Source organism: Equus przewalskii, chromosome 11 (assembly GCF_037783145.1).
Source record: "Equus przewalskii isolate Varuska chromosome 11, EquPr2, whole genome shotgun sequence".
Lineage (NCBI taxonomy): Eukaryota > Metazoa > Chordata > Mammalia > Perissodactyla > Equidae > Equus > Equus przewalskii.
This window is the reverse complement of record NC_091841.1, coordinates 9400596-9407838: the sequence shown is the minus strand read 5'-3', so window position 1 is coordinate 9407838 and position 7243 is coordinate 9400596.

The following is a 7243-nucleotide window of genomic DNA, read 5'->3' as shown; positions in this document are numbered from 1 at the left end:
GGCTCCTTCGAGTGTCTGGGACAGTGTGACAGGCAAGTGGAATGGAGGGGAGGGACGAGTTCACTGCTCAGAGGGGGAAATCGAGGCACAAAGCTGTTGAGTTATGTCCCCCGGCGACACGGCCACTTAGGGACCAGGTCTGAAACCCACAGCTGGTCCCTCGACTCCTCGTCAGCTCAGAGCCCGACTGGCCATGGAAAGAGACAACTCAGCTTATGTTCCCAACTGCTGGTGACCGAGGGGTGGCATCAGCAGCACGCACACGGGACTGCGAGGGCACTGGCTGGGACGCAGATGTGGTGGGTCTGCCCCGGGGCTGGCCATGGCCGTGAGACTCACATGGCCTCCTCCACAGAGCTGGAGGGAGCCCTCAGGGAGGCCACGGCCTGCCGGGCACACAGGGAGGCAGGGCCCCGTGCCCTCGCCACATGAGCTGAAGGGTCCCCGGCCGCCAGGCTGGGCTGCCTGAGCAGAGAGGAGTCAGGATATAGTCCTTTTTGAGGGGAAATGGGGATGATGAGGCTACAGCCCCAGAGAGATGTCTCAGGAAGAGTGTCATCGCTCCGTGTTTTCATGTAGGGAAACAAGGCACAGAGAGGGGCAGGCATTCCTTCAAGGAACACAGCAGCTGATGAATGCACAGCAAACAACTGGATGTCTCGGCTCCTCCCCAGGCTGCGGGGGGTGAAGGAAGGGGGTGTGGGGAGCTGAGACCTGGGGCCTCCCCGTCCTAGGCCAAGCTGCGACCTTGGCCAGCTCGTGGTCTCCCGGCCCCCCGCCCAGGGCCTCTCTGCCCCCCGACCACGGCTGGACCCGAGGATCAGGCAGATGAGCGGGGACGGGGGCTCCCTCCCCTCTGGCCTCTGCCCTCTCCCCCCGCCAGAAGCCCCAAACCACGGGACCCCCGGGGCACCCGGACCACGGTGCAGTGGAGAAGGTGGCCCCTCCCAGCTTCACGTTTCCGAGTCCTGACCCGCACACCTTGGCCCCACGGGGACTGAGGCGGCCGTGGGGAAGCGGGGCTGCAGAGGCTCCAGGTGGCGGGCGGCCGGATGGAAAGGCAAATCCATCGAAAGGAAATGAGAAACGGAGTCGGGAACCCTGGGAAACAGACCCCACGGGGGCCTCTGAGTCAGCGAGATGTCTCCCTCAGGGAAAGGTGGCACCACCCAGAGCATGGTCATCACGGGAGGAAGCAGTTTCTCCCATCATGCACAGCAACAGCTGCCAGAGTCGGGGGGCTCTGCCCTGGTCCCTCCCACACCCCCTCCTCCACAGCAGGATTCTGTCTGAGGGGGGAGTAAACTAAGCATGAACCTAGGAATGAATCTGAGTCTCTTTTGTTAGCTGTGTGACCTTGGGGAAGTAACTTAACCTCTCTGAGTGGAATAAGGGCAGCTGTATGCCTGACATATAGTAGGTATTCATTAAAATAGCCATACTCTTCCTTTGTTTCCCCTTGAGAGGAAACTTCTGCTGCTCGGTCCCTCCCAGTACCAATATCCCACAGGCTCCTTCTCTCCCAACCTACTTCTTCCCCAGTGATAACAAGACTTTAGGGAAGTGAGGGAGTAGCAGGTGTTTCCATCACTGTGGAGGAAACTGAAGCACAGAGAGGTGAAGTCACTTGCTCAAGATCACACAGCAACCAAGAGACTCAAGTGCAGATCTGCAGGAGCCCGAGGCCTTGTCTTTCCAGTCCACCCTGCTGTCTGTCTCTTCTAATGAATCACAGACAGACTTCAGACTCAGAAGATCAATGAGGTTGGCGGCGGGGGGGGGGGGGCCCTAGGGGTCATGGGGATGAGAGCACAGGGGCCCGGAGAAGGGCAGGAGGCCTCAGCAGGAGGGGGCACCAAGGGCGGGGGCCGTCTCCTCGGAGTTCTGCAGAGGGAAGACCTGCACCCTGCTCCTGGGTGACCCCCGGGAAGGAGGCCGCGGAGGGTCCGGCCGGGACTGTTGGGGACTGGGTGGGCCAGGCAGGGGCCAGCGATGGGCCACACCCTGGGCACCCCCCGGCCCAGCTCCCTGCTCCCGGGGCGGGCGGGGGCTTTTGTTTCTGGGGAAGCGGGCCCCCACTGCCCAGCTGGCTCCTGAGTTATCGGAGGAACCTTGGGGCAAAGCTCCAAGCCTCGGGAAGGCACCCCCCACCCAAGGCCAGCCTCCAACGAGCTTCCATCCCGGGAAAGGAATGCGCTCCCCGTGTCATTTTATTGACTTCAGGGGGCCTCTTTCTCGTTCAGGAAGTGTTCCGACAATAAAGACATCATCGATATATTAACTCACGTCTTCAGAGCTTCAGGCACATTCTGCAGAGACGTCCTCCAAATGGAAAACAACGCTGCAGTAAAGCGGACAGTGTGGGCCCGGCTGTCACGGCTTTGATGGCTGGACTTGGAGCAAGGAGGGCAGAAGAGGAGTGAACGCTCACCAGCCCAGGACCCGGCGGGGACGGATGACCCCCGTCCAGGCGGCCGGCCCAGAGCCGCCTCCACTCCCATGTTGCTTCCCCTCCGTCTGCTTCTGCAGAGACGTTTCGAGAAGCAGTGGCTGCTTGTCACAGCCAGGCTCTGCCTCTGAAGCTGGTGACAGCCCCACGGGAAGGCGTCCGGGCTGCTTCTCGGGCTCCCACAGGCCCTGGGCCCTGCGAAGGCTTCTGCGGCACAGGGGCGCCGGGGGCGCAGGGGGCCCTGGGGGAGGATTTGTTCCATGGGCCTCAGCGCCCTAGGGAGGAGAGTGGTCTCCCCCGTTTCACAGAGGAGGAAAGCTGAGCTGGAAGAGGATACCGATTTGTCCAGTGTCACCCCTCCTGGGGAGAGCCAGGATGGCGTCCGGGGCGCTCTGAGAGGAAGGGGGAGTGAGCCACACAGGGACACGGCGCCCAAGGCTCCGGGTCCTGGCGGGCAGTCGGGGGCCCTCCAGCCAACACCCCCTTTAGCCTCCATGTCACAGTTGGGCCACCTTCTCCTTGGTGGGATTCACTCATTCATTCACTTATCCAACAACAGATACCCATGGAGAATCTTCTAGAAGCCCAGGCTTGTGCCACTGCAGGGAGAGGAATAAACAAAACAGTAAGCCTCCAGTCTCACTGGTTTTCGGGGGTCAGGCCCCGTTCCCGCCACCCCCAGGGACCCTCCTCGTTACAGAAGGGGCAGCTTCACCCTGGTCTGCCTCAGATTTCTTCTCCCCTCCCCGGAGCAGCCCCCAGATGGGAGTGAGACCCTCCCTCCCTCCCTCCCTCCCCACAGCCCACCCGGGCCTCTGCCCCGGAGCCTTATGCTTTCAGCTCTGCCGGGACAGGCCAGGGGCCAGGGCGCCCCCGGAGCTGCAGCGGGGCCAGGAGGGGCCTGGAGGAGCGGGCCAGGAGAGGTGTGTTTTGAAATCTGCTTCCTTTTGGCCACGCTTGAACTTCCAAGGGGCTGGGTTTGACTGACAGGCGCAGAAAGGGCGCGCCGGCTCCCCGGGGAGCCCGGGGCAGAGACGGAGGGGCTCCACAGGGGCTCGGCTCTCGCGCATCCTCTGCCCTTCCTGCCTGCTCTGGGCAGGGGCAGCCGGGGGCCTGGGGCCTGGGGCGCTGGACCGAGGAGGCCGAGGCGGGGTGGAGGGCTGGGAGGCCGAGGCGGGGTGGAGGGCTGGGAGGCAGCACTGGAACATCCCAGAAGCACAGCAGGTCTGAGCTCTTTCAAGCATGCCTGACAACAGCAGCACCCTCGGCAAGGACAGGCAGCATTTATCGAGCGCCTACTGTTTACTCTTTGAACAAATGCTTATTAAACGCATTCATCTTTGTAAAAATCTTAGAACAGTGCTCCGTGCCTACTAAACACTATGTATGCATTTGTGAAGGAATAAATAAGTTGAGGCTTGGGCCTGCCGTTTGTCTTTTCAACTCAGATCTGTCCCCTGCTCTTTCTTCCTCCTTCTCTGTGTTGCGGGGCTGACTCCTCCAAACTACATCTCCCAGGGTCCGTTGCCAACCGCTTCCTGTTAGCCTTGGCCAATGGGAATAGCTGGTTGGAGATGGGCGGCAGGAGCCAGGGTCCTTCCCCCTTTCTGCTTTGGTGGCATCTTGGGCAGTGGCTGGGTCCCCTCCGTGGTTCCAGGTCCTGGGGACAGCCCGCCTTCCGAGTCCCAGCTCCTACGGGCAGCACTGACTATGCTCCCATGTCGCCCACTCATCCTGGCTCCTGGGCTCTGGTGTCATCGCTTGCTCCTTAGTCCCTCTGGTCCCAGGGAGGCTGCAGCTTCCTGCCCGCTCTTGTCCCTGAGTTGCCTACCATCCCCTCAGACCGCTCAGCTCTTCCAGCCCCTTCAGAATGCGTTCCCTGTGTTAAATTCCCTCTGTTGAAATACCTGCATGAGTTCTGGATTCCCGACCTGATGGCAACCCCTGCTACATGCCACTTAGGTCTCTGCCTTCAAGAAGCTCACGATGTAGTGGAGAAGGAGGGTGGGCACCCATCATCACATAAATACATGTACAGTCACAGGCACTCAGCACTGTGAGGGACAGAGTCGTGAGGACAGGCCCTCCCCAGGGGCCCGGACCTCGCCCTGGGCTCCACAGGCCCCCAGGAAGGGATGTGTTTTCCTAGCGCCTCATTTGGTGCTTTCCATGCACCATTTCTCAACCTCATGGCAGTCCTGCAAGGTGACGCTCAGCATTCGCATTCCGTGGATGAGGAGATGAAGGCCCAGCGAGGTGCAGCCTTTTGCCACGAGCCACACAGTCGGTGGGGCCCAGGCTGTGATGGGAACCCAGTCTGCCTGCTCTTGGCACGGCTCCACGCCGCCTGCTGTCTGGAGCTGACATTTCACAGAGGAGGGAATAGGCCGAGAGGAGGACAGTGACTTCCCCAGCCGGGTCGCCTCGGCCCGTGCAGATCCCGGATCCCCGGCCGCCTCTGCCCTGTGAAATGTTCCCATCGCTGCTCAGCTGCCGACTCAGCACTTCCTCTCCTCCCGCCCCCAGGCTGAGGCAGCAGCAGAAACCACAGTTCTGGGCCCCCCGCCAGAGCCTGCCCCCTCAGCGACCCCCTTCCCACCGTCCCGAGTTTCTGGAACTCGCTCTCTGTGTCAGGGGGAGCTTGTGCCGCCCTCCTGAGGCCTCGTGTGCATGCGCGTGTGCATGTGTGTCTGTGCATGTCTCCCCTGTGGCAGGAGGTGGGGAGCAAGGAGGGCCCTTCCAAAAGTCAGGGGAGCCCCCAGCCTGCACTGCGAGTCGACCTCCCTAAAATCAGTTACCGCAAGGATGGGCGTGACCTCCTGCGGCGGGGGACGTGGATGGTGGGAGTTAGGGGAGGTGGGTGCTGAGGCCTGGGGAGTGGCCACGGGCTTGCTGGCCAGGAGCCGGCCTGGAGGGAGAGCAGGCTGGAGAGAGCCGGCGAGGCGAGGCTCCGGGACATCTGGGCTGGGGGCAGGTGCAGAATATTTGTGCAGGAGGTGGAGGCCTGGCTGTGCTCGCCACCCCCCCCGCCCCCCACCGAGGTCTCTGACGGGAAGTTCAGGCCTCGGGAACCAGGAGCTTGGCTGGGAATGGCTGGGGGCGGGACGCAGGCCTGGAGAGAAGCTAGCTGACGCCTCCTTGAGCAGATGGGGACACTGAGGCTGAGAGGCGGATGGCTTGTTCTGGGGAATGAACCAACCCTCAGCACTGTCGACTTCCCACCCCGTCGTTCCTCGAGCGAAGCCGGCCAGGAAGCCCTTCTCTAAAACCCGGACCGCTTTGGCCTGATGTCCCATGGGAGACGGGAGGCAGCTGTGGGCTGGAGGAGCCAGCATGTCTTCACCGCTCTCGAAGGCTCAGGCTCTCATCCAAACACACTCGCAGCTGTCATTCCCGATGTCCTCACAGTGACCCCAAGGGAGATGCTGTGCCCTTCCCCACCTTACAGATGAGGAGACTGAGGAAAACGGAGGGTAAATGCTCTCCACGGTCACCCGGGTGGGAGGTGGCAGATCCCGGAGCTGATCCGAGGATCTAGGCTTGCAGGAAAATGCCCCCGCGACACTCACGGCCGCCGCCATGACTGTCCAAACAGGGACATCAGCGGGACTTTATCGGTTCTCATCAGCATCTGGACTCTGCACATGCCGCTGGCCTCTGCCTTCATTCATTCATTCATTCATTCATCCATGCATTTCTCATTCGACAGGTGTTCACTGAGCACCTACGACACGCCGGGCGCTAGAGATTGAGCACAAAATAGCCACCATTTCCACTCTCAGGGTGAAAAAGACAGGAAATAAATGAAGAAATGCATAGCACAATCCCAAATACTCATGCAGCTGTTAGCAATCGAGAAAGGGATGGAGATGGACAGGGTGGTGTTTTGGGATGGGGTCAGGCCAGGTCTCCCCGAGGAGGGGGTGACTCGAGCAGAGCTGTGGGGGGAGTGACGCATCGCGGCATGAATTAGTTATCTCCAATGCTCTGTCTAAGGTCCGTCTTTCCCAGCAGGCTGTTGCTCCCTGAAAACAAAACTTTTGCCTGTCTTGTCCACGATGGGCTCTCAGTGCTCGGGAGCAGTGGCCTGCACATGGCAGGCAAATGGGTGAATGAATGAATGAATGAATGACGAAGGCAGAAGATTTTTGCAGCTCGAGTTCTGATGGTGCTCCTGCCCCTGGGAGGTTGCAGATGTGCCGGTTTCCTACTCGAAGCCGCCCCTCTCTCCCGATTCGTGAGCGGAGGAGGAGCTCGACGGATCCCTCGGGGCAGGTGTTGAGAGTCTCACCTTGTTAAGCCTCTGGACCCCAAACAGACGATTCCGAGAACCAGCCCCAGCGAGGCTGCGGGGACGTGGAGGGCGGGGAGGGGAGGCTGGAGGCGCAGCCAGCTTGCGTTGCTCCAGCGCCTCCCCCCGCCCCCCGCCCCGCCCCAGACAGCCTGGATGGACCGTCATCCACACCCCTGTGTGAAGCGGAGCCCTTGCCGGGGGGCCGAGGTGGCGGGAGAAGGCTGCTTCCTAACAGCTGTGCAGACTCCGGAGCTGGAGGCCTGGACAGCAAGGGGGACGCGGCAGGCTCCCCCAGCCCCAGCACGAGGGCCGTAGGTGGGCAGGGGATCAGGGCCACTTGGGAGGGTCCTGGGCTCAGGAGAGCCAGGCTGGCTGGCAGCCAGGGGCTTTAGTCCACCAAATGGAAGGTCTCTCCTAGGGCAGGAGGTGGTATTGAGCTCCTGGGCTTTGGGGAGGCGCCTCTGCGCCCCCAGCGGCAAGGCCGAGAGTCCACCTGCAGC